The sequence below is a fragment of the Carya illinoinensis genome, chromosome 14, assembly GCF_018687715.1.
Source record: "Carya illinoinensis cultivar Pawnee chromosome 14, C.illinoinensisPawnee_v1, whole genome shotgun sequence".
Classification (NCBI taxonomy): domain Eukaryota; kingdom Viridiplantae; phylum Streptophyta; class Magnoliopsida; order Fagales; family Juglandaceae; genus Carya; species Carya illinoinensis.
Genome location: NC_056765.1, coordinates 32,922,947 through 32,939,013, shown reverse-complemented (window position 1 = coordinate 32,939,013; position 16,067 = coordinate 32,922,947). Strand labels below are relative to the sequence as shown.

General features: G+C 37.5%; 1 pseudogene; it reads right to left on the bottom strand.

Moving 5' to 3' along the window:
- The window catches only part of LOC122293869, a 63,369-nt pseudogene that overhangs the window by 43,379 nt on the left and 3,923 nt on the right, over positions 1–16,067 (bottom strand).

Below are 16,067 nucleotides of genomic sequence, written 5' to 3'. Positions count from 1 at the left end.
CACTTTCTTTTGACCTAGAAATTCCTTGCAATTACAAAGGAATCAAGATACCGTCCGCCCATAACACAAACAAGCAAGATAGAGATTCTTTTGCCACTTTTCCTGCACATAAACCAGAAGCACAAACGAAAAGTTTAGTGTATCAAGTCTAAGAAAAGGTACAATGAACCTATATCTGCACCTCATAGAAATAATCTCATCCCAAAATTCCAACTTTTATCTCCTCATGGATTTCCAACAAGTCAAATTAACATTTAAAAGCCATTATGCAAGTATGTAAATTACAGTTTAATATACAGTTCAATATAACTACACAGAACAGCAAGGTAGTGCTATATACATGTACATACATAATCTGCTCTTTTGTAAAACCCAGTTTTATACACACACACACTTTTTGATCAGTTGGATTCTTGCAACTGAACAAGGATTAATTATGAAAATAAATTAACAAACATCGATCATAAGGCTTTTGTCTCCAAGCTAGCTCCAGCTAGAGTACGTAACGGGAAGGAAGCAATGAGCTGGGAACTAATTAAGCTATCGGGATTAATATAGGAAGAATAGAGTTAAAAGTAAAGCATAATGTTTTGTAGAAAGTGTACAAATTGTAACAAAACAGGACAGAGAATCATCTCACCTCTTCAGGCTGTAGGTTGCACGATTTATGCTTGTTTCTAACTTCCCTCCACTTGGTTACACACAACTAAACAAGTATTAGAAGGAAAAAATGTCAGAACAGATAGGGTTGGAAGATACCATGACAGAATTTATAGTACTAAAATTTCAGAACTTGGGAATTTCTTGCTGGTATCTTTGAGCTAATTTCTCTAACAATTATCTCCTAAAACAATTATAGATTGTGGCACTGAAAGACATGGCCACCATTCTAATACAAATTGTACACAGCTAGTTTTCTATCAAAACATTTCTTCCTATTTAATCACCACCAAGTTGTCCATAAAAGTGATAGATGAAGGGGAAGGAGTAAAAGCAATTCCTCTATAAAGAAAGTTCCTCCAGGTGCATGTTTTATAAAGAAAAACACATTTTTTTTTTTTATATAGGTGTTTTATAAAGAAAAACACATACATTGACTTGTAAGAAATTGTAGGCTCTATGAAATAACCCTTCTCAGATTGCCTCATTGAAGAAGCCATGTACATGGGCTATGCCTATTTCATTCATATCAATATAATTTACTTCTTATGTAAAAAAAACAAAAAAAGAAAAAAAAGAAGAAGAAGAAAGTATATACATTGGCACTGCATAGAATAGATTATCATTTTCAGGCATATGAATCAGGACATGAACATCCAATCAGTAAACTCAATATTTCATCTCATGAACATTTTGTCAGATTTTTTTTTTCTTGGTCTTCAGAAAGGGCATTTTGTAGTTAAAGGTGCCATGAGTTTAAAGAGATGGAACAGACATTTTAGTTAGAGCTGTTAGTTCAGTAGCTTCGTATGGATATAATACAGTTCTTGTCACAGCCTGCTGAATGTTTCAGGGAATAAAAGAAAGAGGTTCATCTCAGAAGTTTTTTTCCTTAGAACATCTTCAATATCACTACCTCAAGCACCTTCTTTTTTCCCAAAAATAGCAGCAACAAATAGAGGCCAACTAGCAGCAACAACAAATAGCATACCAGGAACATACGTAAAACCAAAACCAACACCACAACCAAGAAATAGCAGCAGTAAAAATAGAGGAAAATATGCAAACCATGCACTTCACAATAAAAATGTAAAGCATACCAGGAAGAAAATCAGAGGCCAAAAACATGGGAGACCCAATCCAAGCAACCAGCAAGACCAACCCACCTGGAAAAAAATTAAAACTTAATAGCCAGGAAAAACAGAAATGTTTGACACAGACTCAGCGATCCTAGAAATGATTTGCACCGAAAGATTTAAATCCAAAAAATCCTTCCCAGTCATAACAGGAAAAGCTATTAGGAATTATGTTTACTGAAACCTTCTCACAACCACAGCTTAAAAAAAAAAGTTTGTTCTGGACTCTGTCCTAGAGTTCCTTGGTCGACAGAGATTTTCTAAAGTAATCCAGAAATTTTCAAAATATATTTCTTCTAGTCTTTCATCCCCAGAATTCCTTAAGAGGCTAGAGACTTTGAAAAACCATCCAAAAAACCCCATCTGACATCATTATAAAGAAGTACATGAACATATTTGAGCAAATATATTATAGAAGTTGGTTTAGTCTTATTTATACCAGTGTTTTTAATTTCGTACTGTACCGGCCGGTATATGCCGTACTGGCCACTAGTCCGGTACAGAAATTGTACCTATTTCGTACCAGTCCAAATACCAGCCGGCCGATCGTACTGGCTGATATTTTGGCCTGTACTGGGCTACGTAACGGCCTATACCGACCGGTATTTTGGCCTTTACTTTTTTTTTCAAACTACAAGATCATTTTTTGACTTCCAATTCAGACCAGTCTATTTATAATTTATATATATATATATTTATGTATTTATGCATAATTTATTTTGAAATATAATTAATATATATTTATATATATAATTTATTTATATATCGACTATCCCGAAATGGTACACGAAACGGTACCGGTACCGAAATATTTCGTTCCAGTGCCTTGACCGGTACGGCATCCTGTACGGTATTCAAAACATTGATTTATACTCCACTTGCTAACACAATGACCCCACTTAAACTAAACATGCTAACCCAACACAAGCATCTAAAAAATACCTTGCTCTCCATCTCAAACTTTTGAAATTCAGTCACATTTTACCTCAGGACATGAAAATAAAGTCACCCACCATCACTTACACACACAGCAGCTGAAATAGATGTAATTAATTACTTTAATCTTTGAAAACGTGGCATGTATTAAGAGGAAACAAGAAAACCCCATATAATAACAGATATTTCTGTGATTTCAACACTACAATCCTGAAAGAAATGTTTGCATCATCTGGTTAAGCATTTCAATGGGCATGAATAAACAAATTCCTGGTGATCCTGAAGTTATTAAAGGTACTTTGTATATATATAACTTGTAAGGCATCAATATTATGTTTTCAAAAGATACTATAAAGGCTCCTTCCTCCCTGCTCCCCCTTTATTTTCTTTTGTCTGCTATTTATTGAAGATCCTACCTTATTATTATAAAAGGGGGAAAGGGGCAAACAACATAGGGGATATTTGTTTATTTCAAATTTTTATCTGATTATTTATTTCACTTTAATTTGGTTATTTTAATGATCTGGTGGAGCAGGGGATGGAGCAGGGGATGGGTCTGCTTGGAGGACTGATGAAGAATTTGCAAGGGAATTGCTGGCCGGAGTAAGTCTCGAAGTAAACATAAGCTTTCATTAATCTATGTCTAAGATACTCTTTGAACAAGAAACATACAAAAAATTGAACGAACTTGGAAGAAGTTTTGAAATCTATATATGATATATATGTTTAAGTTCAGTTTCTTTTCCTGTCTTCTCAACTGCTAAACCAAGTAGGTCATGTTTCATATGCCAAAACATACCCATTCTAATTTATCTGCAGGAATTCCCTGCATCAAGCAAGTTAGATGGTAAAATATATGGTGATCAAACTAGTACAATAACCAAGGAGCACATAGAAAAGTACTTCAATGGGCTCACCATAGATGAGGTAATTGTACTGATTATTAGCTCACTCACAATAGTCTTATAGTTATTCCATAGCCAATAAATATGCTAAAGAATGTCTATCACAACATCTTATCAAAAAATTTTCCAAATGTTACTATGTTTCATTTACTTATAATCTACAGTTAAACCATGCAAAAATTAATGCCCTATGTCTGGAGGCTTATGCTAACAAACCAGTGTAGTGTTATAACCTTTGTAGATACAGCTTAGCATAATTTTATCAAATAAAAGATCTGAAATTGGGTTTTGTAATGCCCCCTAGCTAGCATGATCCTTATAACTCGACCCAATTCTGAAGCAACTAGGATTAATACAAGAGCATGATCCTTATTACTTGCAAGCATGCTCAAGAATTTCTTGGCCTAAAAAGTTTTAGATGTTCTATTCTTGTCTGATCTTGATGATCATGATGATCTATGTGCAAGGTAAAAAAGCAGGATGAGTTCTTTATTTAAACATTTGTTTTATTTTTCCAACCCGGCAAAGATCATTTGAAAGTAAGATATGTTCTTCATCAATGATGGCATGACCATCAATTTTCAACATCAATTTTGCCTCACAGCAACCTAAGGGGTAGAGCTAGACAAATGAAATGCAGAGATACTTTCTATATCATTTTGATCTATATTCTATGTGGACCTATCTCTTTCAGCAAACCAAAACATGGAGTCAGAGCAAATGCTTTCACTAAAACAGAGGGCTATCTTCAAATGATGCCCAGCATCTCAAAACAGAACCAAAAACACTTTTCAGTTCTTCTTCAGAAATCTAATAGTCAGATGTTTACATAAACAATTATTTGTTTATGTAATGATATACACAAGACAAAAATTATAAATATGAATTGATTAGGAAAACACAAGTAGTAACAATAACTCCATGTACACAAAGAGCTAGGGCAACATAGGAAAAAAGAGAAGAAAATACGTATTATTGGGGAAGAAACTTACTTTAAAGAAGAAAACAAGAATGAAACAAACAAAGAACTCCTTGCTTCATGGTAATTTCCCTTCCTGCTCAATTTTGTCATTGTATTGTTAATGTCAGTCACTGTGAATGATAGGAGTGAAGAGTATCCATTCTGCAAGACATGGTCACTGGGAAAATGGATTAGTAACTGAAATTTTCAACATCATTTATATTGGTTTTTGGATTGAGCTATGGATATATATGAATGAATATAAATGAATATAAATTGAGAAGTTAAATAACTCAACATAATATTTAAACAAATGATTAAGCTAAATGAATACAACGGGTGTGAACTATTTCTCTGGAATAACCCATAACCAGTCTGGTCATTGGGTTTTGAGGCTCTATATGAAAATATTATATAGGATAATAATTGTGTTCTGCTCCTACATTTGTCTACATATATCTAGTATTATATGCCCACAAGCTCATGCTTGCTTAAGATCAGCCAACAACTTTCCTTTTTTCGAAGGTAATATTGAACTTGAATAATTGATATCTTGCAATTATTTTGCAGACTTTACTTGTGTAGCAAGTTCTTCTTTCAACTATAATTGATAGTTGTTATTGTATTTCTACTGGGCTATGCCTACTCTTTGATCAATAAAACTTGTTTACTTATAAAAAATTAAAAAATAAATAAAAATAAAATAATTTTCCTTGAAAGAAGATATAGAGCAACTTGCCATTTGTATGCTCAAACTATATCAAGCAGATTTGAAGAAATGCAACATCCAACACAATTTATACATAAAAACATAAATCCGAGAACACCATATAATTTTCACGGGTAGGTGATGGACAGGGGCTAGGTCTTAAACTTACATAGAAATCCAAAAATCAAGGTATTGTAAAATACAGCTCCTACGAACTAGATACATATCACAAAATACACAAATTCAAGCAAACAAGAATTCAAGCAAACTGAAAAAAGCAACAGCTTAAGGAATTGGGTTTCCTAATCATCGAGAAGATAAGGACTTTTGGCACCCAAAAATAGAATACAAAAATGCAAGCAAGAAAATAAACAAACTAAACACACTGATTAAATAAACACCCAAAGTCGTGGTTGATGAAGCTTCATATGATGGGGCTTCAATGAATTTTGAGGGATGGGGATAGGGATTGGGCTAAGGCTTCAAAGAATCTGATGAGGGGGAGGAAAGAAATGCTTCGAACGGAGGGGGAGGGTGGAAGCGAGTCTACGACGGCGATTTCAAAGACTCGGTGTTGGGCGATGAAAGACTAGAGAGGGCAATGCGGGCGGGATTTCTCAAATGCAAAATGGTGTTCCGGGGGAAAGGGCACTTTGGTACGTTTTGGCGCCCGAGTGATTTGCTCTTAAAAAACACCAATTCCATCGAGCCACTTATCGCCGGAACCATCTTTTTTACATTTTGCAGCGAATTTTACGTGTCAAAAAATAAAAAAAGTGCTGCAAACGTCCATTTCAAAACTTTATGATTTGTTTTTATATTACAGAAAATTTTTTCGTCGCCAAAAGTAAAAAAATCGTTGCAAAAGATCAGTTTCAAAACTTGATATTAAAAGTCCGCAGCGACATCAAAATCGCTGGAATTAATGATTTATTGCAGCAATTTTATTCCCAACAATACTTAAATCGCTGCAAAAGACCTTTTTTTCTTGTAGTGCCCCCACAAATAAAAATAAAAAGAAAAGGAAAAAGAAAAACTAAAGAAACACTATGAAAACAAAAGGGCAGCTTGTCTTTCACTTTCACCATATTTTTGTAGGAACACAGACAAATTGAAGTGAGAACAGAATATGTTTGTACATAGAACAAGCAAAATTCAACCTGATCACTGAAGCCAGCATTATGAGACATGACAACACCCCAGTGGCTCCCAGCAGTTGCCATTGAGGTCACATGGAACCCTTCCCTCCACTTGTTTATTCACTTGAAGGGGAAAGAATCGCTCACTTTATAAGGTTGCTGAGTGTATTGGGTGCCTGCAAAAATTTAGGTCATAACTTCATAACTTAAGTCAGCTGAGGATAAATACCATCAAGTAAAACCAGCATACCGCAGATGTCCCAAATCTTTTTAATGCACAAGAAAAGAATCTTTTGACCAAACAAGCCACCAAACAGTATGCCTCTCACAAAGTTCTTATTAGAAATGACATAAGATGTGCCTCTTTTTCCAAGACAATGTGAGTTATAGTCTTGGATTGGTGTTGTTTGGGTTAAAAGAGCAGAGAATCCGTCAATCATCTACTAATACATTGTGAGATTGCTACGACTTTGTAGAATGACTTTTTTACTGGGGTGGGTGTAGCTTGGATGATGCCAATAAGGGTGATCAACCTCTTAGCTTCATGGAGAGGTCTCCAAGGCACTTCTCAGATTGCCGTAATTTGGAAGATGGTACCGATATGCCTATGGTGGGGTCTTTGGAGAGAGGAACGAGTGTAGCTTCGAAGATGGAAGAACTTCGAAACATTTTTTTAACACCTAGTTCCAATGGTTGATTGTAATAAATTTTAATGGCATGACCATTCATGAATTTCTTGTATCACTAGAACATCACTCCTAGATGTTACTCTTGTATATGACCTGCGTACTTGGGCTTTTGCCAATTCCTACTATCAATAAAATCTTATTTATCAATCAAAAAAATATATCTACGGCTTTATGGGATGTGATCTTTTCTAGGTTTGGTATTGCCTGGATTGTGCCTAGGAGGGTGGTTGACTTACTGTCATGTTGGAGAGGAATTCAGCGCAATCGTCAAATTGCGGTTCTTTGAAGGATGGTGACTCCATGGTTAATGTGGTGTAATTGGAACGAAAGGAATGGTGATATGAACCCTAGGGAATGTTCGATGGGAGGGTTTAGGGACTTTTTCTTTCATACGTTGTTACTTTGGCCTTTGACCATTGTATTGAATAGGACTAGTTTTAATGACTTTTATGCCGATTTTCACAGCACTTAGCTTGTAATTAGGTTCACCTCTTGTATACTTCCTGTGTTATGGGCTATGCCTAATTATGTGTATTAACAAATTATTCTCACCTATCAAAATACACACACACACACACACACACACATATCTAATAATGTAAACAAACCTTTAGACATAACCACAAGGGAGCTCCCATTGTTGGCACCAGCAATAGAACTGATCTAGTAGTTCTTTTCCCATTGTTCCATGATCCATTCCTATGGATTTGAAACATCAAATGTAATTGTTACTTCATGATAATATCCCCTGAGATGAATACTGACTATAATATGTGTGTGTATGCATGCGGCACAGAAATTCACCTTGTGCAAGAAAAAAGGTGACAGCTCATAAACCTGGCTTGTAAAACCAGTTCCAGCATCCATAATAAGTGCTCAGAGATTGGAACAGGATGCCACACAACTTATAAGCAGGCCATCTGCAATCCCTCTCTCCACCTATTGCACCAGCCTTGCATCAGCTACATTATAATGGTACCTAAACATTAAATAAGTGAGGTGCTCATTTTTTTTTAGATAAGTAATAAGTGAGCAGGTCGTAAAGCAACTAAATCGGTGATCCTCTATGACTGTTCTTTACAAAACAGCAAATACATAAAACTGGTATGTTAATTTTTTCTAACACCAAAGCCTTTTCCAGCAAGGAAATAATAATGAGGTGATTAAGCCTTTGAACCAAACCAGGGATCACAGAAACCAAAAGACCAGGTGGCCCCAAAGATAATCCAACAGCAAAGGTCTTGCACCCTATAAGTCCATCTCCTCAATATGGTTCCAATTACATTCTCAGTACCATAATTTCAATGAGTTTTGAACCATGGCTTTTTTTTTTTTTTTTTTTAAAGAGGATGGTACCTCGTGATTTTAGTAATAACCTTGGCCTTGTTGGGTAATAGAATATATTTATCAATAACCTCATGATTTGAAAGAGAATGGTGCTAGCTTAGCATGGGGAACCCTCTTGTACACTATTGTCCCCCTTTTTAGGTTGTTTATAACACTACTCTTACACATTAAAAATCAGGCTTATCTTAACTTTTTCTTTTTTGACATGTAATAAGAGAACTATTGTCCAAAAGGAGTATAGTTTTGAGAAAGAAAGTCTTTAGCTCCATTATCCATCCACAATCCATCAAAACTTCTTTTGCTCTCTTTCCCTCCAAATACACGATATGGGGCAAGTAGGAACCATTTTCCACACTACTGCAATTCGACAGCCGCCAGCTAACCTTCTCCAAGCTTTGTTTAATTTATTGAATGAAAGAGAGTCAGGAGGCAAAATCTAGAAGTAATAAGGAACCTAACCATCTTATGAGAAGAATTTTGATCGGTAGTGTTGCCGCTCAAACGTTTTTTGATCGGTAGTGTTGTCACTCAAACTTCATACTATAACATAGGATGTTTTGGCTCTCAAGATTAGTATCTAAAAAATCCAAATCGAAGCTTCTTCATCTTAATCTTTTCGATAGGTGGATATGACGAGGCTAGTCTAATTCAAGCTTTTGTGGGCCCATTCTATGTGATTGAGTTGATACACCACTTGAAACATTTTAGAGCATCAATTGCAGAAGAATATAGACCCCGCACAAAAAGAAACACACACATGCACACAAAGAAAGTATACGTTACAACTCAAGAAAAAAAGTATAGCGAGATGTAACTAGAAATTATAGACGAGAGGAGGCCCACTGCCATTTTACATCAAACCTGGCATCAAGCAATGATCTTTCATGAACAAATAATGTGATGTTGATAAAAGGACATATAAGCCAATAGCAGAAAGGTTAAACACCATAAACTTTTTTTTTTTTTTTTTGATAATTTTAACATAGCAGGATAACGTAACACCAGAAACTTTGAAGTCAGATCCAAAGGTTCTCTCTTTCCTTTCAAATAAACCTGCCAAACCTTGAAAGACGAACATCCAACACTTTCTTTCATTAGCTGCTCAATAGTTCTTCTCATAACCAAGTTAGGAGCCACAAGTAACAAGGAACACATTAAAGATATAACATATTCATGCAGATTTTGGGTAACATAAAGAAGACGTTCTTAGATTTTATCCTCTAATAAGTAAAGTTCTAAGATTTACAAAGACAAATTTAAAAAAATCCATTGTACTTGATAAATAGTATTTTTTTATTTATTTTATTTTTTTGATATCGGAGAACCTCTCCAAGGCAGGGCCCTTCGGACCCACCCTTGTAGAATAAACCCTGGTCCCATACACTGCACCCTCGGAAGTTTCTCTACATGGAACTGGTTAAATTGCTGGCTTTTCACCAAGATGTGTGGCCCCAAAAGATTGTTTGCACCCATGAGGTGTTGAACCTTGGACCTTAAAATAAGTGATACCCCAAGACCAAGGCTTTCACCACTTCGGCCAACCCCCTGTGGTTAGTATTTTTTTTATTGAACAAGGTTTTATTAATGATGTCAACTTGATAAATAGAAAATAACACACAAACAACACTTGTGTCCCTAAAAGTTGCAACCAAGCCCTCAATTATTGTAATTGTTAAGACTTAAATCCTTTTTTCAGCCACACTAATACTATGTTTTGTAAGATTGTTTTATTAATGATCAAGAAAAGAAAGGACGGCATACTCGAAGTACGTGGAGGTATCCAACAAATACACCTAGTGAGAGAGAGAAGAACATAGAGAGTAAAGCTAGAGAGACAAAGTTTGGCTGCCATCCAATAGTAGATTGCATTAAAAAGGACAGCCCGGAGGTCTTCGATGTTGCATTGGGTATCCTCAAAACTTGTTCATTGCTTTCCACAATATCTTAGTGTGTTTGTTCTCAAACCACCCATTCCAATATGCCAAAATATCTACCACCTTTCTAGGGATCACCCAACTCAACCCAAAAATTATTTTTTTGATTGGTAAATCGACCCAAAAGAATTAAAAACATAGAATTGTTCAATAAGTAATTCTAGAAATACTGAACTATGTGATCATTATGCCATTCACGTTCAAGGATTCTAGAGAATTGTTTCATCTACATGAATTGGCCAATTGGCAGAAGCACTAGCCGATTGACTCTTGCTCACTAATGCTAATATATGATCTCACATTTAGTAGCTGATATTAAATGACTTATTGATAATGTAGCAAAACTTCCAAAAAGAGAACCAACCGAGTTTAGGCTAGTGACATGATTCCAATACCCAGTCAAAACCATGCTCTCTTTTCAATTGATTATTCAATTAATACTATTTTTTTATAATTATTCAATTAATAAATCTTCGGAGTCTTAAATTTCTAACGCATATTTGGACTTGCTGAAACTCTATTAGTTTCTCTGCCCGCCAGAGGGGTGGTGTTTAATTGAGTTTGTGTGTCTGTGTGTGTGTGTGAGAGAGAGAGAGAGAGAGAGAGAGACCAAAAGCAAAATGCAGACCTACCTCTGTTTCATTGGTAGCCTAGCATTGTAAACTGAAATCCACTATGTAGCAGGAACTCCTAAACGAACCTTCTTGGGCTGCCCATCATCATCATCCTCAATATTCAACCTACCCAGTTTTTGACCAACCTGACAAACATGTCAACAGCAGTTGCATCAACACCTCTGAATAAAATAACTATAGAATCGGAATTTAGCCCTAAGTTCATATATTACCAAAATTACCTTTTGAGCACCATCATTGCTTATTGGCCTTAAAGCTGGATTGGGGCCCATCGAGCCCTTGAACAAAGATATTAGCTTGGCATAGTTAGGCTCCTCATCAAATTTCATGTTCACCACAATCTCAAGAAATTGCTTAAGAGGTGGCGGGCAGAAGCAACATAGCATTTCAGAAGAGGTTGCCATGTTTTTTTTTTTTTGCAAACTAGAAATGATTTGTTACCGCCCTATCAGGGAAAAATGTGTCAAGATGATTCAATACCTCCTGAGTGAGGTTTTCCTTTCATTATATAGGCACAAGTGTGCAAGATACAAGGCTGAAATCAAGGCTAAATTACAGGAATTAAATCTATTTACAAGAAAGGAAACTATGACTATGTACAAAATCTGTCTAAGTGGAATGTCTGCTATCTAAATAAGGAAGTAGATATATACAACTCATAACAGAAAATAAGGCAAGTGGAGACGTATCATGCTGTCATCCCCCCTCAAATTGATGCTGGTCGGTCAAGAAGCATCAATTTGCCCACAAGAAACTGATGACGGTGTTGTGTCATGGCCTTAGTAAATACATCAGCAATCTGGAGATCAGTAGAAATATGAGGAAGAGAAATGATGTGAGTGTCCAATACTTCCCGAATGGAATGACAATCCACCTCAATGTGTTTCGTGCATTCATGAAAAACGGGATTGGCAGCAATTTGAATGGCACTAGTGTTGTCAGCGTGGAGAGGAGTAGGATCAGACTGAGCGCAACCAAGCTCAGCGAGGAGACCACGAAGCCAAAGAATCTCAGAGCAAGCAGCAGACATCGCACGGTATTCAGATTCAGTGGAAGATTTGGAAACACGATCCTGTTTCTTACTCTTCCAAGAGATCAAGGAGTCACCAAGAAACATGCACCAGCCTGTAACAGAGCGTCGCGTATCAGGACATCCCACCCAATCAGCATCACTGTAAGCCACAAGATTAAGAGAAGTCCCAGTAGGAAAGAACAGGCCACGGCTAGGAGAGCCGCGAAGATAGCGAATAATACGACGAACAGCAGCAAAATGTAGATGACGGGGAGCCTGCATGAACTGACTAACCTGCTGGACAGCAAATGAAATATCAGGCCGAGTAATAGTCAAATAGTTCAGGCTCCCCACTAATTGTCGATACAGAGTAGGATCAGAGAGGAGATCACCCTCGTCCCGACGATATTTCGTGTTTACTTCCAAAGGAGTATCCACAGAAGAAGTATCCTGGAGACCAGCCAAAGTAATCAGATCCTGAGTATATTTATGCTGATTCAAAAAAATGCCAGATAGATCAGTATGAACTTCCAACCCCAAGAAGTATGTAAGAGGACCAAGGTCCTTCATATGAAATGAGGCTTGAAGATGCTGCTGCAGTTGGGTGATCAAGACAGAATCCGTCCCAGTAATAACAATATCAACATAAACCAGAAGAAGAACAAGTCCAATCGATGTTTTGCAGAAAAATAAAGAAGAGTCATATTGACTCTGCTTAAAGGAAAATTGAAGCAAAGTGGAGCGGAATTTATCAAACCATGCACGAGGAGCTTGTTTCAACCCATATAACGAGCGTTTCAACTTACAGACATCTGAGGGAGAAGAAGAGGACAAACCAGGTGGAATGGTCATGTAGATCTCTTCTTTAAGGTCGCCATGGAGAAAGGCATTTTTGACATCCATTTGTTGAAGAGACCAACCTTTAGAGGCAGCAACAGAAAGGACAGTTCGCACTGTAGTCATCTTAGCCACCGAAGCAAAAGTCTCCTCATAGTCCACTCCATACTCTTGCCTATTGCCAAGTGCAACCAAACGGGCCTTATATCGATCCAGAGTCCCATCGGAACGCAGCTTGATAGAATAAACCCATTTGCAACCAATAGGTTTCACCTGAGCAGGACAAGGGACAACATCCCATGTATGATTATCTTGAAGAGCTTGAAGTTCATCAGCCATCGCCCCACGCCAACAATCATGTTTAGCTGCCGCAGAATATCCGGACGGAATAGGAATGGAAGACAAAGTAGTATGAAGAGAGGTATGGGAGAAACCATACCGATCAGGCGGACGAGACACTCTGGTCGAACGACGAGGAACTGTGATAGTGTCCAGATCACCCGTAGAAGATGCAGTCGGAGCAGGCTCAGATGGCGGATCAGGCTCAGGAAGGGGCAAAGTAGGATGTCGTCTTTCATAGACAAGGCCAGGTTTGAAGCGAACAGAAGAAGAAGCCAAGTCATCAAAATTAGGCAAGACATGCATCTCAGGCAAAGACTCAACATGAGAAGAAAAGAATGACTGATTTTCAAAGAAAACAACATGACGAGAAATGCGAAATCGGTTAGAGCATGGATCATAGCAAACATAACCTTTGTGCGAAGTACTATAACCCATAAAAGCGCATTTAACCGATTGAGCAGATAGTTTATGACGCTCATGGGAAGGTAAATGAACAAAACAAACACAGCCAAAAGTATGCATATCAAGGTAGCTAGGATGCCGATGATAAAGACGAAAGTAAGGAGTTTCAAAATTCAGAACACTCGACGGCAATCTATTAATTAAATAAACAGCCGTAGACAAGGCTTCAACCCAGAATTTAGAAGGAACGGATGATTGAAGCAATAAAGTACGAACAACATCCAACAAATGTCGTTTTTTACGTTCAGCGACACCATTCTGTTGAGGTGTATAAGGACAAGAACGTTGAGAAACAATGCCACGTTGTTGAAGAAAATCATGAAACTCACGAGACATATATTCACCACCTAAATCAGTCCTTAGAATTTTAATGTGAGAAGAAAATTGAGTCTCAACATAAGCAGTGAATTGTTGGAAAACAGAGAAGACCTCAGATTTAGAACGAAGAAAATAAATCCAGGTATACTTCGTATAATCATCAATGAAAGTAACAAAGTATTTATAATTGGCATGCGAGATAACAGGAGAAATGCCCCACACATCACTATGAATCAAATCGAAACAACGTTCAGCATGACTACCATGAGAAGGAAAAGAAAGAGACTTGCTTTTACCTAATTTGCATGTGGAGCAATCAAAAGAAAGATGAGAAGAAAAATTATCTTTATTGCCCAACAAACCAGAATTTATTACATGAGATAAAACAACGGAATTAGGATGACCCAACCGTTTGTGCCATACTTCATACTTATTGTTCACAGTGTGACAAGCAAACGAAATAACAGTAGGAAGAGAAAAATGTAGAGAAAATAAACGTCCAACTTTAGGCCCCTTCGCGAGTATCTGGCCAGACACCTGATCCTGCACAAGACAACCATCACGAGAAAAACGAACATCACAGTTGTTATCAACCAATTGTCCAACAGATATAAGACTAGTAGAGAGCTGAGGTGATACAAAAACATCCTGAACAGTAGAATCAACATCCCCAATAGCATGAATAGGTAACTGACTACCATTAGCAATCTGAATGTGTGATGAGCCATTATAAGGCCGAACATTGCTAAGAGAATCAGAAGAGCTAGTCATGTGATTAGACGCACCCGAATCAACAAGCCATGTAAGGGAACCGTTACCTTGCAGCCCTAAGGCTGAAAATGCTGAAATAATCATTTGCTGAACCATCTCTGTAGTAAGAGTAGAAGAATCGCCCGCAGTAGCAGAAGTAGAGGAACCCACAGTAGCCTGATAAGCATTAGCCTGACGATTCTGGGGACGAGTAGGACAATCTTTAATAATATGGCCCGGCTTCTTACAGTAGTTGCAAGATTTTCTGGCACAGTGGGCAGCAATATGTCCGTATTCCTTGCAGCTGAAGCATTGAACGTTCCGCATGTCCCGTCCCTTGCCTTTCCCGTGAGCAGCGTAAGCCACAGCATTGGGTATCATTTTGTCATGCTGATAAGTGGCCTGGGTGGCAAGACGCTGCTCCTCACGAAGTAACTCCCCAAAACAAACATCCAAAGAGGGCACAGGATCACGGTTCATCAAATTGGAGTGAGTGGCCTCAAATTCAGGTCGTAACTTCATTAAAAACTGATCACGCTTACTTTGTTCATGAACGGCCTGCACAACAGAGAGAGAAGCTTCCGGAACCTTGGCATAAATCATGTCAGTAAACTCTCCCCACAGAGTATTAAAACCAGAAAAATAATCTTGAATAGAGAGATCGCCCTGAGTGTAACTGGCAATCTCGTATTCTAATTGGAAACGCCGGGCAGTATTGTCCTGATTATATACTTTCCGTAAGTATTCCCACATAGATTGAGCAGTCTTATAAGGCCTTAGATTGAGAACAATAAGGGGATCAACAGAGCCTAAAATCCATGTCATCACCCTAGCATCTTTAATTGTCCATTGAGCCAACTTAGGAGGCTCAGTAGGAGAGGGATCACTACCATCAATATGACCCCATAAATCTTTCCCCAAAACAAATAAGCGAAATTGAAATTCCCAAGCAGAATAATTTTTTCCCGTAAATTTCACAGCAAAAGAATCTGAAGACATGATGCTCATAAAATGGAAACCAGCCAAGAATAATACTGCACGTATCTACTAAGCACCGAAAAAAATGAAAATTGCCGAGAACCAAAGAAAAGGAACTGCCGTGAATCAAGCAAACCCAAGGTGTCGAGAAACCAAAAAATTAAACTCACAGAAATGCCAAGAAGCTCCTGCACATAAACTGCCGAAAGCTACACAGAGACTGCCGAGAAGCCCAAATCTGTCACAGAAACTGCCGACAGCTACAAAACTCCAAGAAATAGCACAGCCCAGCGACAACGACAGCAAGAAACCAGCAC